The sequence below is a fragment of the Corvus kubaryi genome, unplaced genomic scaffold (assembly GCF_017639235.1).
Source record: "Corvus kubaryi isolate FWS band 111438036 unplaced genomic scaffold, C.kubaryi_AGA036_p1.0 37398, whole genome shotgun sequence".
Taxonomy (NCBI): domain Eukaryota; kingdom Metazoa; phylum Chordata; class Aves; order Passeriformes; family Corvidae; genus Corvus; species Corvus kubaryi.
Window position 1 is genome coordinate 28,786,109 of NW_024581137.1, and position 22,887 is coordinate 28,808,995.

The 22,887-nt window shown below is 37.7% G+C and overlaps 1 protein-coding gene across 15 annotated transcripts in view; it reads right to left on the bottom strand.

Annotated features, from left to right (window-relative positions):
• Positions 1 to 22,887, bottom strand: part of HDAC9 (histone deacetylase 9) — a 463,926-nt gene that overhangs the window by 256,271 nt on the left and 184,768 nt on the right. The gene's annotated exons all lie outside the window — the stretch shown is intronic.

Here is a 22,887-nt window from a genome sequence, read left to right on the forward strand (position 1 = left end):
TATACACAGCATTTGTATAGATGAGCCTGAGCAAGGTTGATGAATTTGAGGTGATTTACTAAAACAGACCTCAAAAAGGTCTTATGCTTAATACTGCAGGGTCTTTTCCAATGCAAGCTTCCCTCTGCAGTGGTGAGTTCTGGAAATTTTTGAGAAGAGGGAACAAACAACCACCTACAGCACATTAGAAGCAAATGAAAGCATAGCAGTCCCTACATACACTACACTCTTCCTGTCTGAATCATACAAAGCTGGGTCCCAGTTTGAGGATTTAGGATGCACTAGTTAGCTACTTCACCCAGCAATGTGCAGAGGAAGGGGCTGTAATTAAGGGCTCTAAAGAAAACCCCTTAATTTCAGAAGAAATGCATAGACATTTCTGTGATTTCTTTCTTCATGGATAACCAAATACATTTTACTGCACAATGCCTAGCACATAAACTGTGGAGATTTGTTGCCCTCTGGCACCACAGTGTCAGCCTTGCATGTCTCGGGCTCGGAGAACCTGGACCCAGAAAACCAAAAGAACAAAACAAACCAAGACACTACAGGAAATTTCCAACTGTGCTGTGACTCTGGGATGGGGTGGGTATGTTTTCTTTTAATGAGGGCTGAATATTAGTCATATCTTTGAATGTTGTTCAACACTGCAGATATTGTTGATAAAACAGAATGCTTCCTGTACTAAAAGGACATTTATAGAAAAATTAGCACAGATGGGGTGAAATTATAAATATGTTGTCTGGACATCTGTGTCATTTATACTGAAAAACCTAAAATGAATGATAATTATCCACATTTAGTGGAGCAAATGAGGAAAGCTTATTCACTGTGTAAATAATACAGTGCCTTTGGCCCCCCTCCAGCAAAACTATATAGGCAAAAAACCTTCAGGCTTGCACTGGATACTCTCTGATTCTGATCTAGGCCCAAAGCAGCAGCGGTGTTCCCCCCATGTTGAATCTGTAAGAAGAGTAGGATCAATTGACCTGTTCATTGGATCGTATTTCAGTGTTTCATACACTCATTTATAAGCACAGAATGCTGAATGATCAAGCCTTCAAATATTTCTATTAATTTATAAAGATTTAACAAATTTATACAATGCAATAAGAAACCCCAGAGAAGAGATTAATGTCTTTTAATATTAGCTAATCCAAACTGTTTTAACTCCAAATTATACACTGGTTTTCAGTTCACTAGTGGTACTCTCGAATCTGCATTTTTTATGACGATGGCCAGGTTTTCTTCTAGTATTTATGACTTTCCTGAAGTGTTTTCTGCAGCTGTAAAGTAACATAATGATGATAGAAAGACTTCCTTAGGACTTTTAAATTACTGTTTATCGTGCATTGGGTTTGAGTGCACTTTCAGTTACAAGCATTTTATTTATCCTTTAGGGTGATGTGTCCTTTGAGCTCAATTGTTTATTTCAGAACTGGCAATAAGAAAAACGACAGGTGGAGTTCATTTCAAACATAACTCTCTCCCCCAAGACAGCAGTTTTCCTGTGGATGATGTGTGGCATCCATTATATTTAAAATGGCTTGTTCTCCTCTAATTGAATTCCAGATTGTTATTTTTGTCAAAAACAAAGGTTTTCACTGTTCCTAAAATAATTAGGCCTGATTGCAAATCAAATTATCTAATTTCAAAGGCTTGTTTCCCTCTCTGAAATGCCCATTACAGACAGACTACAGATGACTAAGACTTGTGTCATCTGTGACTTTATTAGGAGAATATTGTAAGTCCTTCACTTTCCCTGTAATCAGAACTATAATTTCTACAGGTTATTTTAAGATCAAGCTACAGCTAAAGCAGGAAACTCAATTTTATTCTGAGCTCCAGACATGTCGACACAGCAAAGCAGGGCTCCAGTTTTATAGGCTATCTTCTTACATAAAGCCTAACACTGGTATTAAATTCAAGCTCTCTATGAGATACACCATGCTGACTACTATCAGACAGCTCTCTATTTGTGGAATGAAGTGTAGCCCAAATGTTTGTTTTGATAATCTGTTTATAAGCTACCCTTGTAGAAACAATACAGGCTCAGTATGGCCACGTCCTTCCCTCTCTCATTTATTTTTAAATGAATAAGACAAACAATCCTGTACCCAAATGAAAGAGATAACGTAACAGCAGCAATGTGCCCTCAAGTTACCTAACAGTGAGCTCAGAGCACGTGTTTCCATTTAGCTCTGCAGATCTGTTAGTGGTATTTGTTTCAGTAAAATTCCAGTAAATTACAGAATCAATTCTATGAGGAGAGATTTTACTCTTAATTCTGCTAAGACAGTTAATCATTATGTAAGCTGTTACACTAATAGCATAAAGAAGGTGCAAACACCCTTCACCCCAAAATGTGAAAAATGTACCTTTAAAATGTAAGGAAGTTTTAACAAAAGCTTTGGGAGGACATGCAATGCACTTTGTAAAACTAATGTGTGATGAAATGTAAAAGTAAATTAGCAGCGACACTGCAGCCATGAGGTTTTCTTGAGGCTGTGGAAAAAAATAGAACATTGTTAGTCCTCCACTACTATTCAACAGCCTAAAGTGGGCCTCACAGCTAAAATGTCACCTCACATTTGATTTTCTATTGCCAGAATATAACGTAATTAACTTTTTTTCCCAGTTTGATGTTTGTAACTCAATAGAAAATCATTCCTTCTTTAATATCTTCTCATACTCTTCAAAAAGAGCTTGAGTTGCTCACAGTATCAATCAGTTACCTCCACCTACACATTACTTTCTGCACTGTTCCTTTCTTTTCACTCTCACTTTCTCATTTTTCCCTACTAAAGAAGCCTGTCTCCCACCTCTTGTTTCATCTCTTAACCTTTAACATCTTTCACACTGCCTTTCCATTCTGCATTGTGTACGGCGAAGTGCACAAAAAGGAACTGATGCTAACAGAACTGCTTACTAGTTCAAACTGCTCTTCTCAGCTAGAATCCACCCAAACATTATCCTGTCTCTCCTTCTACCTTTCTTACCTGTGGTTTATTACCACTGGGAGGAGCAACAGAGTCCAAATTGATTATTACTTCTCTTACTATTACTATTGTGGTTATTAATATTGTTATCATTACTATTAATAAATACTTGCATATTACTAAAGTTTTACTAAGTCATAACTAGATTATGCCCCTAGTGGAAAGTTACCTGAATGTGAAAGGGAAGGCAAGAACAAAATGGAGCTTCTTTCTCTCCATGTCTCTTAACTTTGCTTTGTAGCACAGAGGCTGTAATTATCATAAGGTATCATGACTTCACACGATACCTTATCACATCATGAATTCTAATTGGTGATGACCTTTGAAATAATTCCTGTGAAATTGCAAAAATCAGGGACTTAAAAAAAAAAATCTAATGGCACGGGGTATAAATACATGAATGCATTCCCCAAGTCAAGAATTACTCCAACTGCAGTTTATAAAAAGGAATTGTCAGTCAGGTTGCTTTACTTTGAAAGAGTAGCATGGTCCATAAATGAAGCTGACCTGTGTAAAGCTATGAGACACCCTTGCAGTCCAAATGTCAGGGAGAAAATTTAGTATATGGGCTATAAAATAGCTAATTTGTGTGTTTAAGTTAGATGTAGAATTATCTATTATATTGATTCCATGCTTGTTATCACTCCCATTACAGGAATCCCTGTGTCAATGTAAATGTTTCAAGGATGAGCAAGTGAAAGAGTGAGCCAAGGCTCTTCCACATACCAGCAATTATATATTTGGCTAATCAGAGGCCTTAATTTCATTACATTTGGTTGATGCTTTCTGTAGGCGATCAGAGAATTTAGAGGGGTGAATTTAATCTGGTAACTTCATTGCACCGTTCGTTTTACTTCAGAAAGAAAAGCATCTTTGAACAGTGACTGCAACAGAGCACCTGTGGCTGCAAAGCAAATGGATTTTGTTACCCCTGACATGAGCATCACTAGTAAGGAGTACTTCATTGAGTTTCCATTCACACCCATTCAAACAAGTACATTCCTGGCTCCAGGTAAGCCATGTAAAAGCCCAAAGCTTCGATGTTCTGCATGAAACTGAGGAGACAGAGAAGTATTTAAAAAAAAAAAAAACAAACAAAAACCAGCTAAGCAAAATCTCTTTATCCTTACCCCTCCTCAAGACTTTAACATTTATACATGCAAGACTAAGTGTTTTGGCCACAAAAAGCCTGATCTCTCCACAGCACTCAGGGAGAGGGGACAGAGAAGTGTCAGCTTGGTGTGTTCTGGAGGAGCACTGAAGCACTTTGAGCTCCTCTGTTCTGCCTTACTGGAAACACAACTGCTGAGCACCAGAGGAAGATTTTGAGGGTCCAGGTTCCATTAATTAGGGATTCTAAGATATATAAACAATACTTACATCTTTGTAATGCAGAAAACTGCCATTTTATTTACTAAAGTAGAAAAATTTTCTACCTATCAGAACTGCACAGATAGTGAACCTCTGTTTCTCTGTTCTCCTGACTAGGAGCAACATGAAACTGCTTATGGTTACAAACACAATCAGGCAGGCTTACACTGAAAACTGAGCTGATTAATTGGGGAAAGACTGACAGTAAATCATTTCCTCATGAGTGTTTGGATATTTTCAACAAAGACTTACAGGAGAAATATTACAGCTTCCTCCTTCTCCTTTCCTCCCCTCCTCATCCACTGCACTTCAGCATTCCCCTGTTCGTTACAGCTCTGTCCAGGCTGTTATCAGCTGAAAACTGATAGATACTATACTTGAGCTGCTGTTTTTCATTCTTGTTGCAACTTAAGAAGCCACCAAGAAATGCCACTGAGAGATTGGAATTTTCTAATTCCTGGGTTCTTGTAGACTGATTCAAAAATATGGTAGTCACTCTAAACTTTCCACTGGAAAGGACAGCTTTTGTTATCTTGAGGCAGGAGGTCTGGGATAAGCCTGTAGCCATTGCAATCAAAGAGTCCAGTGTTCCCCAAACTTCATATCATAGTCAATGCTTTCTCTCCTTTCTTTAAGCTCTAGGAGCTCACTAGAACAAGTGTGCGAATTACACAAGCATCTGCACAAGTAGCTTAGTTCTGACATATCCCAAGTTCCCAATTTTGCAAGCTTCATAAGCTTGAAGATTCTTTTTAGGTGTTTTTGCTTCTATTGCCAGATAATTATGGATTCAAAGGCAAAGTATCCATAGAAATTTCAATAATTTATCCAAAGATAATCTAAAACAAAGGAGAACATGCAAATGAATACCGAGGGATGCTATTTGTATCCAGGATATTTCTGAAATTGTAACAGTGAGTCAGCAAAACAACAGCTTGAATGTTGGAGAAAAGCCACTAGAAACAAAGAAATACCACTAAAGATAGTTCACAAGAACTGACAGCACTTCTCAGAAATATTATAGTATCAACTTGTTTTGTATCAGTTGCTCACTCTCAGCAATTCTTAGCTAAACAGGCTTTAGCAAAATCCGAAGCAATGATATGTTGGAAGAAAATATTATGACTCTGAGAAATCATATATAACACTTTCACAAAGACAGACAGAGGGCTCAGGTAATTATTCCTTGCCTGCAGTGAAGCTCACTGCACTCTGCATAAAGATAAAAAACCTTTTACATCACAAAAATATTCTGTTTTTTAAAGATGAATAAATGAATTAAATATTTTTTATATTAAATACATTACTAAAACTCTAGTCAGACTACAAAATTAAGCCCCCAAACCCTGCCTTAAATAACAGTTCTATATAAAGTAAGCATGCTGAAACCTCTAGCCTTTATCTGTTTAATGAGGGCACCATGAATTGACAGATATTTCTGTTACACAGCAACAACAACCTCTTATGTTTCACAAAAGGTGTTGTGTGAATATATTCATATTTGGAAAAGTTCTAAAAGGTGGTCTCATGAAGAAACTAATAAACTTAGCATCCTGAGTAGGGTTCAAACAGGGTGAAGTTAATAATGCCTGCAGACAGGCATGAAACCATGAAGTTATAGAAACATTTTCATCTTTCATCCACTACAGCCATAGATCTTGTCTTGTAAGGTCTTGTAAGAGGAAAATGTGATGAGGTTCCACTGTTCCTAGTCCTACTGGCTTCTTGCACTTTGTCCTTTCTCAGGTTCTTTATTCACTCTTTTCCACTTCCATACAAGCTGCCCCTGGCTCCTATTGTTCATCCAGTCCCATCCTTCCCACCATGTTCCATCTTCCCCATGGTCCTCAACCACACACAGCCTCCTTGGTCAATCAGTCAGTTCCCTCCCTATTCAGTTTTCTTTTTTTCCCCCTTCTCTCCCTTATGCCAGTTTTCAACTGGCCTTTCACCAAAGTCTACTTGTTACCATGCTTGGTGATAGAGGTGGAGGGGTTTGCAAGACAGCTGAGGGATACAAGATCTTGCCTTTGCTTCAGGCACCTGGAATTGCACCACGCCTGCTTTTGGCTGCCCAGCTCTTAAAACCAAGATCGATAAAAAGGACAAGAACACAAGATGCTAACTGAAGACAGAATACCTTGACACAAAGTAAAACCTGATCTGCAATTTAAATTTGGCCAACAAAAATAGATTTGCACAGTGAAAATGAAAATTCATCTTTCAGCCACAAGTATCACATGCCAAGTTACTGATCTAAAGCACAAAAAGCATCAGTTTCATGCTCTAGAATAAGGCAGGTAGAACTTTTCAAGGACAGAATAGTTTATTTTTGTCTAGCTCCTTTCTCAAAAATGGTTGAAATGTTTTGGCCAAAAATAACAGGAGGGGAAAAAAAAAAAAAAAAGAAAAAGCAGTCACTTTTTAGCAGACAGCTGAATAGCACCTTCACAAGCTTCACAAATATTTACTGCTATTTCCTTCTAAACTATAAATGTTGGTAGCACATCACAGTAGTCTGAAAATCTCAAAGATACACTGGTTTAAAGGTAAGCCTTATAATTTTTGACCACCACTACAATGAGGATTCTGTTCTATTCTGGTACAAGGTGTGGCATGAATAGACAAGGAAAAAAACCTAAACAGTAAGAATGAAAGAGTTACCAGCAATGAAAGAAAAGGGTTACTAGTTCTTACCTACTAACAGATGATTAAAAATCAAGGATAACATATAATTTATGGGACTTGATAATAATTTTACCTTGCTGTCCTAAAATGCATTTTCCCTTGCCTGTTGAAAAGTTTGAGTAATCCAGTTCCAGGTAACTGATGATTAGTCTACCCAGTTTAAGGCCTCATGCAAACTTGTGAGTCCTTTCATTTCATAACACTAAAATAATTTCACTGACTTCTTTGTGAGCATGAAACCAGACGTTCGTTTCCTCTCCTACCTAAGGTAGTTCCTCAAAACATTTGCCTCTGCTTTAAGGAATCTAAGTTTTAAAAAGCACTTTCAAAGGCTGCAATCAAGTTTTAAGATGATGATGAACATCCAACCAAGTTAGCAATGCAACTGGAAAAAGCCCTTATTAGTTTGACGTCTTGAATACTTACGGCCACACGAAACTTTTCAATGTGCTAAGACCTAGTGACATTTGTTATGACAGCTGAAGTGTAAGACTTCATCGTTTTTTCATAGCTATTGTAATCATTCTTAGAAAGTAATCATTAAAAAATGATTACACGGTCCTTTAATTTCACCTAGATCTTTAATCATAAGGAAATTTTTCTTGACCTGATGCTTCCAGAATCTCACAGCAAAAGGTCTTCTTTATAACAGATTTATGGAATGAAGTCCAGGTATAATAAACTCCATTTCATATTGGTGAAAAAAGGTATGGGTGTCTAAGCATCTGAGGTTTAAGCATAGGGTACCTGCTCTCTTGGATCAGAACCCAAAGATCCAGCAGCTTGCAGGAGAAAGTCCATCCAGTGCTAAACAGGTGTAACATATTATTTTATGCATAGCTTTACTTATCAAGAACTTACTTCCAGACTTACAAAACGGAATAAACTTTGTCCCTCTCGCCACAATGACCTCTGTGTGTCCTGGGGCTCCTGCCAATGGCGTGATCCCACTGCAGTAATGAAACTGGGACAACAGCTTTCATTTACTTCTCTGCTCACTTTTAGCCAAGTAGCGTCAGCAGGAGGGAGCTCAGCAAAGCCTTACTGCCTGTATCACTTTCTCACTTCTCAAGCAACAACAACGGCAGTGTAGGCACAGGTGCCAGAAAAAAATGCATAAGAATATATAGTTTTGCAGAGGCCTCAGCTGTGCACGGCAACCCTGGGGCCTCCATTCTAAAGATAAAATATTTCCTGAAAGACTGAAGAACATCAGCATGTGATTTTGTTCTTTCTATAATAAGTAAGAATAATACTTAATTTCATGCTTCCCTTTTCAAGTTCATAAAACTATGTAAGCCTTCACAGATGCATAACATTTGCTTTTGGCCCACGTACAAGCAAATGAAACTTTAAATCAGAGAGTAACTTTTTCTGAATATTTTTCCATATATAAAGACAAGCAATTGAAAGAAAATGGCAATTTAATTCCAGACTTTACCAGCTGGCATCACATATAAATTAAGATCATTAATTTTGGAACAGCAACAACTGTTTAGATGTTGGACAAGTTGGATATTTATTCATGTCTCGGTGAATAAGTGATCAACATTTTGCATTAGTTAGGACACAAAGTCAAAACAAAAGTGGACAGGAACTGGCACCCATCTACTAAACAGACAGTTTTTCTATACATTTTATCAAGCAAACAAACATGCGCTAAGGAACACTGTGAGAAAGTGACTGTTACCAGTGTAACTGGGAGCTGTTCGCATTTTGTGACAAATTATCCAAGTAATTTGAATTAATTCCACAATCTGCACAGACAAAATGCAAATAATTTCGTCCCAAATCATAAATTATTTTCTTTTCTTTGTTTTTTTTCTCATTTGGTGTTTTCTCCCCTCATAAAAACACATTTCGCCATGCTAAGGCAGAATCCAAGCCTTCCAAAGGTGGTGTGATTAAATTCATAGCTTTGCATGAACTGAGAAAGAACAAAGGGAAAACGACAATAGAAATCAAAATTAAGAAAAAAGTTAATTTTATTTAACTTCAGGAAAGGTCAATAGGAAATTAGGATATTGTCAGTCAAGAAAATGAAATCAATAAAGTGATAAGGACTTTTACAGTGTAAGACAGATGCCTCTTGGCAGAAACACATATTAAAATATTTATGGACAGTGCATTCAAAACATAACAAACATTAAATACTGAAATGTGACACTATGCATGCCAAATAACTAGACTTTTCATCTTAGTGCCATTTTCACTCATTGGAAATCTGATGGGCTGCAGATTGCTTTCTTTATTCTTCCATCTAAAAAATCAGAGTAAACATGCAAGTGCCATCTTAATACTCTTGGGAAATTAAGAGTAATTTTTTCTTAATTTAATTTAGTCCGCTCCAATTTTCAACAGGCCTCAAAGTTCTTTGAATGCATAGGGGCCCCATAACTGACATAAACAAATCCTACACACATAAGACATCCTTCAGGCCAACAAATCCCAAGCCAAACAGGTTATAAACACTTTCACTTTATTTCCTTCATAATGGGAGGAGTACATCTGTGTGTACAAGGACCATTGTGTAGCTGTTATCATGTCCCAACACTGTTGAGTTTTTCTGACAGAGTAAAGTAACACAATTCAGGGAAGTCCAAGCAGAGAGATCAGGCAGCTCTGCTGTCAACTATATGGGTCATCTTGAAGAGAAAACCATGAGAAACACCTTTTATGTCACATGAGATACAACCTTCCCAGGAAGAAAAACAGACTCAAAGGTGACAAAGGAAAGATCATGACAAGCCCTGTAAAGAAAGAAAAATTAAGAAATACAATATTTTGTACAGACTGCAAACATATGAAGTTTTCATAAATTAAACCAAATCTCTCATTTCCCAGCAGTCTAATCTCTTAGAAAAGCTGGATCTTTCTCAAAGCACATTTGTTTCATCTAAGTGAAATTATTAGTACCCAGAAAATTGACAATATTCAGACACTGGCAGGTACAATCCAAAGGCCATGGAATGAAATTAGGCAAATTGCTCCAGAAGATAGCTGGTGCCTGCTCCACAGAGGTGACAGGTGATTACCACTGATTTCCAAGCTACAACAAGCATTCTCTTAAAAACTTATCTCACATCCAGGAATACCAGAGGTATCCAGTCTATCTAATAGCACTGTACCTCCAGAGACACCTTGCATGTGGGGCACGCCAGATTTCAAAGGCTGGCCACTGAGTGAGAAGTTATTCTTCCAGTGCTGTCATCTGGCCAAGAGGGAACACGGTTTTGAGTGTGGCCAAAAAGGGATGACAAAAAGAGGTGGTAAGTATAAAATCAAATGCTGTCCTCTACCATACAGGATCTTCATTTTTTTCTCTATTATCCACATGAAATATTATCAATTACCTTATTAAGACAGAGATTTTTCAAAGCTGCAGAAATTAACAGCTAAGAGGTACAGAGGAAAGACAAGGAAAAGAGCTAAAGATTGACTAAATGCCTGATAAATTTAAGGCACATGTTCTGAGCTATTATACGCTGAACCCAATCCAGTAGTTAAAAACCTCAGGTTCAGGTGTGCCTAAAAGCCTGTAATCCAAGAGGAGACCCTGCCTGATTTAACAGCAGAGGAAATGTCTTGTAGTGCTAACAGCTCAAGAGTATAAGGCTGTTGAGTATGAAATCTTGGGCAGAAATGAGTAGATATTATATTCCTCTTCTTGAAAAAATACAGACACTTATTGAAGCTAATGCATGCCAAGCACGTCTGTATTACCTGATCAATATTAACTCAAACAATATTTTGTACGGATATTGCACATAACAACTAAAACTGTAAGTCCCTCAAAACTATTACTGCCTAATGGATTACATGTTAGACAAAAACAACTGTCATATTAATTTAATATTAATTTAATAATTAATAGCACCCAACCTATAGAAGCCATTTCATGTTAGTGAAGTCAGCAGCACCCAGCAAATGCCCCGTGTTCTGACAACATCATGTACAATTCACGGATGCTGTTTTACCTATGCAGAAACTATAGGTTACAGTGTTCAAAAGCCACCATCTCATCTAGGGACTGTTGAGAATAGAGGACTTCTTCCTTCAGTCCAGAACAAATTACAGCAGGGAACTCAACTACTTTGATGAAAACAACACGGCTTTAAATTCAACTAATAAATGAGGTTCTAATTGAATAATAACATTTTTCTACCCTAAATCTGGTTAAAGCTTCTCACTAATCTTGGAAGGAATATTCTATCTATATAGTCTTCGCAGGAAATTAATGCATAACATGTAACGTGGGCATTATAAAATGTAACAGGTAAGAAAATAAAAAAAACTGCTTGCATCACTAAGTCTAGCCCTGTGAATTTTGTAACACAACTCCTCTACGAGTAATTTTAATCTGTAGCCAAATTGCTGTAGTTGGTGCTTCAGAAACTGCTTCAGCCTCCTACCTTAGTTATTTATGTCTCTGCTCTCCACAGCTCTTACTGAGACAAAAAAGTTCTAACATCTAAACTATTCTTTTCTTTGCTTCAGGCTACTATTCCATTCTTTACCATCTTTTGAGAACAAATAATTCCCTTCCTTCATTTATATTGTTACCTTGAAGTTATTTATAGCCAGTGCCCATGCCCCTCGAGCTCTCTGTTATAGGCTATAAATATAGATCCCTTAATCCCTTTTCATATGTTTTATCCCCTAGTATTTATATCAGATTTGTAAACTTTATATTTTCTTTTCATTTTAAACTCTTTGGACCACAACTACAGACAGGATTGCAAATGAGCGATGAAACAAAAAAAATTTTGTTCATTTTAAATATGATCTGTTTATACCACTATAACTGTGAACAAAAGAGTCAAGATTGAAATGCGTAAACTACTGTATTTGCTTTAGTCTCCTGATACTTCTCAAACGAGTTATTTTGAATTTAAAATTTCTAACGTTTTGTCTTAACAAAAATTATTCTAGCCAAATGAGAGCCATGTATGTAATTTTAAAAGAAAAAAGGGAAAGAGATATTCTTTCCCCATATGTTCTCTAAGAAACTATATCCCCCATTAACAGCCACAACTGAGCCAATTTTTGTTTAAACTTGGTTTCTTTTAATCTCATAGACATTTAGGGAACAAATCAAGTTTGATGCAAACTGATTTTGTAAGATGCAGTTATGAGCTTTGAATTCTAATTGCATGCATACTTTGAAATACAAAAGCATAAAAAATTCTCTCAAAGGGTTAACAAAATGGTGACTGAAAAAGGGCTTGGATTTTATTGGGGCTGCAACACTTGGTACCAGTCAAGGACCTGGTCCACAGACTTACCTGGGCTTGCAAAACGACCTTCACAAGGTGTCTCACTGGAATTTTGGTCCTGTTCTGTAACTTTACATGAAGTTACAAGAACTCTATAGCTGATCAGAAACAGTTTTAAAGAAAAAAAACAGAAGGGAAATAAATATTCTTTTTGAGTTTCATAAAAGGTTGACAGTGCAGTGAGGCAACAGTAATTGTTACTTTAATAGAGGTCTGGAAAGAAGAATAATGGAAAAAAGATTGATTGGGTTAAAACCACAGATGAAACAAATCTCTTCAGGATATTTCATGGAAGGCTCTGAGTAATGCCAGAGGTCCTAATAAAGCTTTGTGATAGGGAAACAAAATACAAGAGTTCATTTTTTTGCATGTGCATGGTAATTTCTATTGGGAGGAATGAGTGGAATATACCTTACTGTGCTTCATTAACCTTAATATAACCTTAAAAACAGATGGTTGTCATTGCAGACAGCTCAGTGACAACATGTGGTCAATGTACAGCAGGATCCAAAACTGAAAAGTGCTGAAAGCAGGATAAAAGAAGGTTTTCATATTCATCAATGAGACTTTGTCATCAGGAATATTCCAGTTCTGTTGTCCCATCTCAAAGGGAGCCATGTCAGAAACAGGAAAAGACTAATTGGATTTAAGATGATTAAGAGCTTGGAAAGACTTCCATAAGTAGAAAGAGTCTGATTTTCATTTGCACTACTATGCTTTTTTTGCATGGAACACATACTATTTATATCCACCTAAGCATCCATCCATCTATATTGGAAGAGGAAAACCATATCATAAATGAGAATTATTTGCATAACTACAGGCCTTCTGGGGAGTGCAAGCAAGGGTTACATAAAAACAAAGTGGATTTAGTGCAGAAATATAAGATTAATATATACAGCCTTCCTCCTGCAGAAAGTAACTACAGTCTTTCAGGTAGACCTTATATTTGCATTCAGAATCATGAAGTTTAAGCACCTGAACCTGTTATCTAAGGAAAAAGATGATTTTTTTTCTCTCTACTGAGGGTTTAGACAATTAGTCAAATACCACCTCCTGAGAGCTGGTCACAACATATTATTTCCTACATGATTTTCACTAACTAATGCTTCTAGTTCTCCATTCTGTCCCACTGGGGACACAGTTTGTGGCTGTCACCAGTTCAGATGTGCAGACTTTCACAGCATAGCAACAGCAGTGAAAATCTCTCTCCTTTCAGATCTTCTACTTTGGCTGTTACTGTGGACAGCACAGTCGTTTTGAAGGGTTCTGATCCAAAAAATGTCTGTACAACCTTATGCCAGCCATGAGACTCAAACTGTGCCTTCAAATTGAAACTGTACTAAGAAATTTATAGCAACAACTGGGAAAATTATATGGTCCTTTCGATCTGCGTTTGCTAACATGTCAGCATCAGTTACTTATTTTATGGTTTTGGTTTACACTTGGAACTATTTGATACCATTACCTAAACAGCGACCAGGAAACAGCATCACACAAAGGCAAATTTTTCTCCCATAACTTGAATTCTATTGATTTCCAGATTGTCTAGGAAGTCTAAGGACATACTAAAGCACACTTAGGTTACAAAACTACCACAAATAAAGAATGGACCAGAAACTGAATGCAAGAGCCATGAAGGCCTTCCTGGAACAGATGCTGCACTAGTACTGATACAGCTTCGAGAGGAAGACAGCTACTGGTTCCAGTACATTCAACTTTGCTGAAGGTTGCTAAGGTCAACAGAGATAGAATGCAAAACAATGTACATTTTTAGGGAATTTTCCTTTCATATTAACAGGTGAAATGTACCCCATGGACGATGAAAGGTAAATTATTGACAGCTTCACAGGGACAGAATTAGCATAAATTATACTTAATGGTAAAGTGCCATGGAGTTCACTGGAGTTTAACAAGGTGCTAATTGAGTGTGAAGTTTTAGGCTCTGTCCTGTAAAATGTTGAGAGAAGCAAGGTGAAATCTCCAGAAGATTTCAGAGGCAGCAGTTTAACATATTTTGGGGCCACTGTATGCCAAAGCTGAAACTGAGAGGAATGGTTGTGTCTCCCTTCTCCACTCGTGGCCCCTCTGACCCCAAGGATGATGCCCTCCTTCCCCACACTGCAGCACACACTGCAATGGCACAGGGACCTGGGGGTCGTGTTTTAACCAAGATCAGCTCTTCATTCCACCAGTCCCAATAAGACACATGAATACCTGTGTCGGTACAAGTGATGTGACCATCCAGCAGAAGAACGAGGGCACAGAAGAAAGGAAGAAAGGATAGTCCAGATCTCTACACTCACTCATCTTTCTGAGTCTGCAGGACAACACTAAAGCCTATTTGGCTGGTAATGTTATAAAACCTACCATGCACCCAGAGCTCCTAATCACTACCAGAACAGACCTGCGATAGTATTCGTTAGAAGAAATAACAAAGACAGGTCCTTAAGAAAGAGTTCCTGAGGTCTTGGGAACAAACATGTGCTGCTGCACCTCTGGATATCTGCAGATGAAGAATGGCAGACAGATGAGGAGGTTTATGGAATGTGCATCCGCCTCCAGTGGGCTGCTAGGCCTGCAGAAGGAAAATCACTTTGCGTCAGGCACTCATTTAAGCTTACCTCAACTAACTTGTGAAACCCAGAGTTCCAAAAATTTTTGACAGGTTTTAATATAGCCATACCAGAGTGTCCTCAGTGAGGAGAGTCAGAGTAAGACTAGTGATAAGGCAATATATATACATCTTTGTAAATACAGACGCCTAGCAGTGACAAGCAGATATGCATGACCACTAAGCAGAGGGAGGCATTCTTTCTTAGATGAGGTTTGAGATTTTTAGCCCAAGGGTGATTTTTTTCTCAATATTCCGATTTCTAACCACGTATTTTCTAAACAAAATAGCTGTGTCAGTATCCTTAATCATCCATAGTATCACCATTACTTAATTCAGATACATTAGCATTCCTTCTTTATTTCTTTGCCTACAGCCCTTTGATTTTGGCATTTGTAATTTCCCTTCTTAGTGAGTTATCCAGCTGCCCCATTATCACCCCACATACACTGGCACAAGTAGAAAAACAAACCCAGAAAATAAGCACAGAGCTCAGAAAACTGCCAGTATACTAGGTCAAGAAGAAAAGGCACGACAGGAATGATGCAGCTGACACAGGGATCGAAATTTATGGCAAAGCTCTGCTGAGATTGCTCTGCAGGTTCTCCAGGAAAGCTGAGGTACATTTGGAGGGAAGGAGTTCAGGATGGTGAGACGCAGCAGAATGTGCAGTGTGTCTGAAAAAAAAAAATCTGTGTCCTATACCTCTGCCTCTCACAAACCTCATTCTCACACCAAGAAAACAGAAAAAAAATCTCTACAATAGCAAGAGAAATCCCTCAATACTAGCTTGTGTGTCATTTACAAGAGTAACACAGCCCTGGGTTGTTTTTAACAACTCTTGTTGATTCTAAAATATTCATACTTTCCCATGTATTCTTCATGATGGCATTAGAGATTTCTTTGACAGAAACTTCTCTCATTGCAGTTGATTGCTTTCTTAACTGTTTTCAACTGTATTTTTCCTGTGTTCATGGACACTTAGAACTGTGCTTCAAAATCCCCTGGTTCCACCTCCCACATAGTTCTCTTACATCCTCAGAGCCTTTCCCACCCTCCCTCACAACACCATTTTAACACAGGAAGTGCTTGTATAGCTCATTTCTGCCCTACTACTCCATTTATAATATTCTCTCATAATTTCTTCAAACCTTTTTCTCTTCTGCCAGTCCTTCTTTCATACTCCTTGAGAAAACCTAAGTAAAACTTACTGTATCCTAAGGAATTATTTCTGTGATAACTACTCACAATTCTTAAAACAATAGAGTAAAACTTTCTTCCTCTTCTGAAATAGATCCTGTAGGAAAAACAGTGACAACAAATAAAAGAATGCAAACTTTCTGGATGTGTGCATGGGAACAAGCAGATCACTCTTTGGAGCCTGGAACAGTTTTGAGCATATGCATGACACAGGCTGGAGAGCTACTAGACCGAGGTAAAATGCTCTCCTGAATTTAGGTCCCACTGGATTTCAGCAGCTGCTGTGCAAGGATTCTTAGGACAAGCCTTTTGAAGCATCCTAGAAATTTCTATATAGTCCTTTAACATTATGTGCCTACCTGAAATAGAAGATATATTAATATAAAGACAGTATAAATACGAATACTGATGATTTTCATTTTGCTATTTCTAACACCATTCTGTGCCTCATACTGATTCCATCACTATTTATGCTAGCATGAAATCTCAAGAATTCTAGGTATCTTACTTTATGTTTCTTTGTGATATTGCAATACGTATATTCTTTTATGCACTTCAAAACTTCAAGGTCAATCCAAATTAGAATATAAAAAAATGAAGAGTCCAGGAGTTTTACATTTTTGTGTCTATAAAAAAACTACTTCACAAGGCTTAGGAAAAATACACATTTTCAATAGGGATGTTTATCTACAGATCAAGCAACTAGATGTAGAGAAGTAAGAACTTACTGTCTCTGCAAGAAATGGAGTTATGAACAGGTAAATAAAAAAGCCAACACTAACATTTTACTAAATGAGTACAAAACTTCAAAAAGAGTCTCTCTGTAAGATTAAGCACTAACAGTCTGTTTTCCCTTCTCTCTCTCATATTGTTACTGCACAACACCAACAAGGTGGTGGCCTTGGGCACCAAGAAAGAAGAAGGAAACTTGGATTAAGAACAGAACAATTGGGGGGAAATTATTAAATTAACATTAAGCCTGCTCATTATTCCATTCCAGACTTCAATGAAATCGAATAACTGTGGTTCCTCCCTGTGGCATGCATACCTTCAACCACAGGGATCATGAAAGAGAACAATAGTCTTTGATTGTAAAAACATGATTTATAGATTTGGCATTTTCAAAGAATTCATTCTGTTACTTCTCTTGTCTCCCTTTGATGATATTCAGTCTTATTACTAGAAAGAACATGTTATCATTAGAATAAAGCATCCTGCATTTCTAGCACATTCATCTGCAAAATTCTTGGAGCTCATCATGTTTGTATACTCCACAAGCTGGAAGGAGTTTACAACCATGAGACATAAAACAAATAAAACAGATGTGTTGGCTATGCTCAGATTATACTAAATGCCAAAGTACCTTTACAGTCATGCATAGAACTGCCAGACTGACAAAAAAAACATGAGCTGCTTATTATATAATAGGAGTTAAACCAGCATGGTATCATTTAACCATGCAGAGGCTTTCACTGATTTTGCAAGCCTTTTTATACCAGTAACATTTTAAAGTAGAACAAATCAGGTGACCCCTGATTACACACAAAATCTGCACAAAGACAGAAACATACCATTTATTTAGAGCAGAAAACTAAAAAAGATGGAATTCATTAGATAATTATAATCCATTAATATTTCTCTATTTCGTCAGTTGCCTGCTTCCTGAGCAACAACTGCAGGCAGAGGCTGCACTGACACCCAGCTGAAGATCTGCTGCTTTCCTATTTTTGCTGCTCTTTACTAAACCACCACTAAAAGTGAAAAGCTTTCTCCTAGTTATACACATACAAACACAAAGATCCCAGTGAACTTCCTTAGGAGCGAATGAGCCTCCCTGTGTTCTTGAACAACAACTCTTCTTTAGGTTTCAAGTTTTTCTGCTGAGCAGAAATGTTCGTGTAGCAGTCATAAAGAACAGTTTACTAAAAATCTGTCAATTTGCTGAAGCTTCCTGTTATGTCTTGTGAAAATCATGTAGAAGGCTACCCGTACAGCAGACATCACTTTTATGTAATGAAACTAGATGGGTCCATTTTGGAGGAGCTTTTTGCATATGTGACATGTTCACACTGAACATGGAGCTTGACAGAGCCGACCCCTAAAAATAGCACCTGGTTATCCTTGCTCTCATCAGCAACCACAACCCTGTCTCAGCTCTGTCATTTGGTGCATCAATCTGGCACCCCTCTCCCTCCTCCAGAAGTGACAGAAGCAGTGGTACCCGAAGGTATCTTGTTTTAGGAGAGGTAAGATGTTTGCATCTGCTGCAAGCACACATTTTAAACAATATCCCTGCCCCTCAGCAGGCAGTTATCATGTTGTTTTGGCAGCAGGAAGGAATCTGTGGTTTTTCTTGAATGTTGCTCTTCTTTATTTAAACTACCAGAAATAAAGCAAAAATGACAGAATGCTCTGTCTATAAATAATCATTCCGGTGTACAGTTATATTAGGAGGTAACTCAGATGGCATGATAACGCCTAACAGGCTAATCTTAGACCTGTAATGCCATAAGATGAAAATAACTAGGCTAAGAATAACTGACCCAGAGGAGTCAGCCTGTTAAAGAGATCCACAGAACAGGGCATTTTAGATTTTCATGTGTTTGACAATAATATCTGCCAATTTGTTTCTCTATGATATTTTGTATTGTAACCAACATTTAAAACCCTACCCACAGCAGTAGTTGGGAAAGGTTAAAATGCAACAACGCCTGAAATCTCCCCCATCATCTACACCAAAACCTGAAATGAATGTGCATATTTTGCAGGCTATCAATCTATTCTGCTTTCTCCCAGCTTTTGGTTTCTCTGCAAAGACAGTGCAGAGGAGAGGGGCTGGGCAGTCAGCACAGAAACATGGGTCTGATTAAAGCTCTGGCAGTAGAAGAGTTACAAGCGTTCCACATATTGACGGCAAACCATAATGAACTAAATGCATCCTGCACATAGTTTTACAGAAGGGAAGACTCTGGCTGAAACCGTGTGTTTGAGTGCAGTGCAAACCAATAGGTGTTATAAAGCTGAACAGCTAAAGCAATAAACAGCTGAAGTAAAAAGCTGTTTTCCAATAAAGAGATTTAGTTCAACACACTGAAGAGAGAGGAGCTAGTGTCCTAGCACCAGTACTAGCAAACCTCACTGCTAAATGCAGTGTTTAATGGCCTCTGAAAAGCACTGAAAAAGGTTCTGAAGCAATGTTTTGCATAGTTTTTTTATTTACTTTCCAGCTTTTCTAACTTGCTATTCTTGTCAGCCTTGTACTTTGAATTTCAGGCTTTTCTCACAACCTATAAATACACATACTAATACAAAGCAAGACCATCAGGGAAGCACATAGCATCAGAAGCTGGGACTTGAATAAAAAAATCAAAATAAGGAAAAGGCATTAGTTCTTAGAGCATTAGACACATGAAATTGGCAACACTGATCTGTATTCAATGTCTTCTCAATAACATAAAACAGAAAAAGCAGCTTCATTTGATTTTACCATGTTTTTTGTTCAACTGAATTAATAACCAAAGTTTTGTCCAGCATACATTGCAGGGCAGAGCCTCTACTCAAAATCAGTGAGATTTAAACTACATAAGACCTGCAGGTCTGTGTTGCAGGTCTTCTCACTGTATTAACTGTATATGGCTAAGGCCTTACACTGCCCTAACAATTAATTCAAATTCTTCAGCTACTACTATGAAGCACCAGATTATTTTGTACTTCACCTTTACAACAGGCATTGAAAGAGCCACTCCAGTTGTTATCCAGAACTTCCCTGTGCTGAATTTCCACACTCAATTTTTTCATTACTCTGAAGAGAACCACAAAGCTCAGCATAGTTATTCTCATTCTTTCTGCTCTCCCTGAATTGTTACTGCCTGAGACACCATAAATGCAACATTTGGTATCTGTAAGAAGTTTATGTTACTTGATTGAGATATGCAAATATGTCAAGTTTTTCATGAGTATCAAAGCAAAACTTTAAATGAGATTGCTCTCTGCAGGTTCTCCACAGGAAAAGGTGAGCAGGTGAAGGTTTTGTTCAGAAAAAAAAAAAAAAAAAAAAAAAAGGAAGAAATGGGAGAGCAAATACCAAAGAACTTTCCCTGAAGGCAATATAAATCCATGTGTAAAGCAAAGTACGTGTATACAAGGTCATGCAGACACACAATAGATACAACATACAAGACAAACTGTGTACACTGGGGTTTACTGAGGGAAGATCGTCACGAGGACCTGTCAACCCACGTACATGATGCGTGCAACAGCGATTCTGTCATTTATACTCAAGTGACACAGCTTATATTTCCTGACTGGCGGAGAGAATAAACATTCACTACATCCACTTGCTACATTTGTGAAACTGAAGGTATTTTACAAGCCTGTAGGTAGATGCAGCCAACCAAATCAATCATTCTGAACCATTGTATTCCCTTTAGAATAGTTTTGTTTTATCGATTCCTGATCCTGACAGGTGTCATTTACTGTGTTTCACAGAAGGATTAGCTGACATAAGCAGGATTGTGTAACTTGCTCAGGTCACCCGTCAACTCATTGACAAGCCAAGCTTTAAGCTCACGATCTCCTTGAACTCTTGATTTTTCAACACAACAACTTTGGGCAGGAAGCAGAGGATGCCTTATCCAATAAAAACCAAGGTGGAATTCAGGCAAGGTACTGCAAGGCTGTACATCAAGATATGGCCAGTGGAGAAAACTTAGCAACCTTACCCTTTGAAAAAACAGCACCGTATATTAAATCACCAAAATTAATGAACTCGGCATTACTTCCTAAAGTTCCACACCTACAGATACCAGGACTGGGTAGGTCCTTCCTTCTCCTTCACACAACTACCACCTATTTGAGAAATGTAATCCCTGCATTGGTTGTTTATTAACTACATTTTAATGAGTGTTTTTCCCATGGACTGTGCTGAACCAAACGCCTTTTTTCAAGGACTTACAGTTTATTACCTGTATTGTGGAAAGATCAGAGGCCAGCTGAATGTTAGGATCCACTGTGGCATTGCACACACAGGGAAATTGAGTCTTTTTGTGTAAAATAAAATGGACAGCATAGACAAATAGAAATTCCAGCTAAATAAGAGGCTTTAGACCCCAGATTTATTTTTTAAATGTGAAATTAAAATACCTATGGTATCAAATAAGAATATATCAGCATCATTTTCTTAAATAAAGATGCACAGCACTTGCTGCTGCATTTTAGAGCAACAGTACCATATGGGAGAATCTAGTTCAATCTTCTCAAGATAGCTGAAACTGCTCTCTGCAGTAAGGTGTAGGTGTCTGCAAATTACACAGCTTCTTGAGTCAGCGCCGATCTAGATTGCTCCATTCATAATTAGACTTTTGATTGGTACCTATCCAGATCATCTCATTCATAGTATGACTTACAAGCAAGGATGGAGACAGACAGGCAAAGCAGTAATTGAGGGAATACCAGGAGAACTGTTTCTCATGGCAGAAGTGTTTCCTATGCATGCTCTTCTTAGAAATCTCTTAGACATTTTGTTTTGCAAATATGTATCCATTGAAAAGTGAACCTGCCCTCTTTGGGGATCTCTTCAGCCCAGTTTAAAATCAGTTGCATAACATATGTGCATTGTATCTGGGTACCAGCAAACATGAAAATCTGACTGTTGTTGACAGTTTTAAGTTATTCTTGAAGTCTTTAGAGTAAGCACATCAAGGGTGCAAAGCATAAACATTCAGGGATCTGTTATTTTCTTAAATACATGCAAATTTTTAACCTGAGTATAAGTCACATGCATTTAAGGGAACATAACTTTAAAGAAAGGGCATTGTGAGAAGCAAAATCCAAATGACTGATTCTAGCTTCTCTAATTGCTAGTGCTTACTGTCATACCCTGGCTATTTCTTCCTTCCCTACACACAGCATAAATGGAAACAATGAAAAGTTACCAGAACTGATCCTGCAAGATGCTGAACTTGAGGGAACTGAAGGTAACCAAGAGCAGCACCGGGCTTTGAGGTTTCATGTGACATAAACTGAAATTGCAGACTATGTATAATGTCAACTACTTGCAGTCTAGTTGTGTACTTTAAAGGCCAACTGAAACACAGAGGAATATTTTGTGTTCTACAGAGCATACATACATACCTACATATATATATGTACTTAAACACCTTTATCTGGATAATATTTTTGAAAATAAGGTTTTGTGAGGATTGTTTTTAGTCTAAACTCTCCCTCTATTCTACTTGGCACTACAGGGGAAATTGTGTATGTTATATGAACTTACCTAATGTACTATAAGATAACAATCATCAGTTACATATATTCTTATTTCCAATGAAGAAAAGCAGAGCTATAAACTTCCAAAAAAAATCACCTCCTTTTCTTGAGTTTCAAAAGAAAAAATTGCTATTATATTTGTTGGCAGTTGGAGGGTAGCATAGTGAGATAAACCCCCCAAATTTTCACCTCTGAACCATTAATTTCAACTTGACATAGTACTAAAAAAATAACAAAAAAAAGCCAGACCAGAGGGAGAGGATGCAATCAGTCTTATCTCTGACCAATTTAAAAGCACTGGACACCTGTTGAGCTGTTCAGAAAAACTAAGGAAATGTAATAAAGCAAAGCAACAATTCTTGAACAAGAGGTTGACGCTGCAGATGGCTTTGCAGAAGAACTGTAACACTTCCAGGAAAACTTTTGCTCTTACCCACTGCCTTTGCTAGAGCCCCATAATTATAAATGTGCC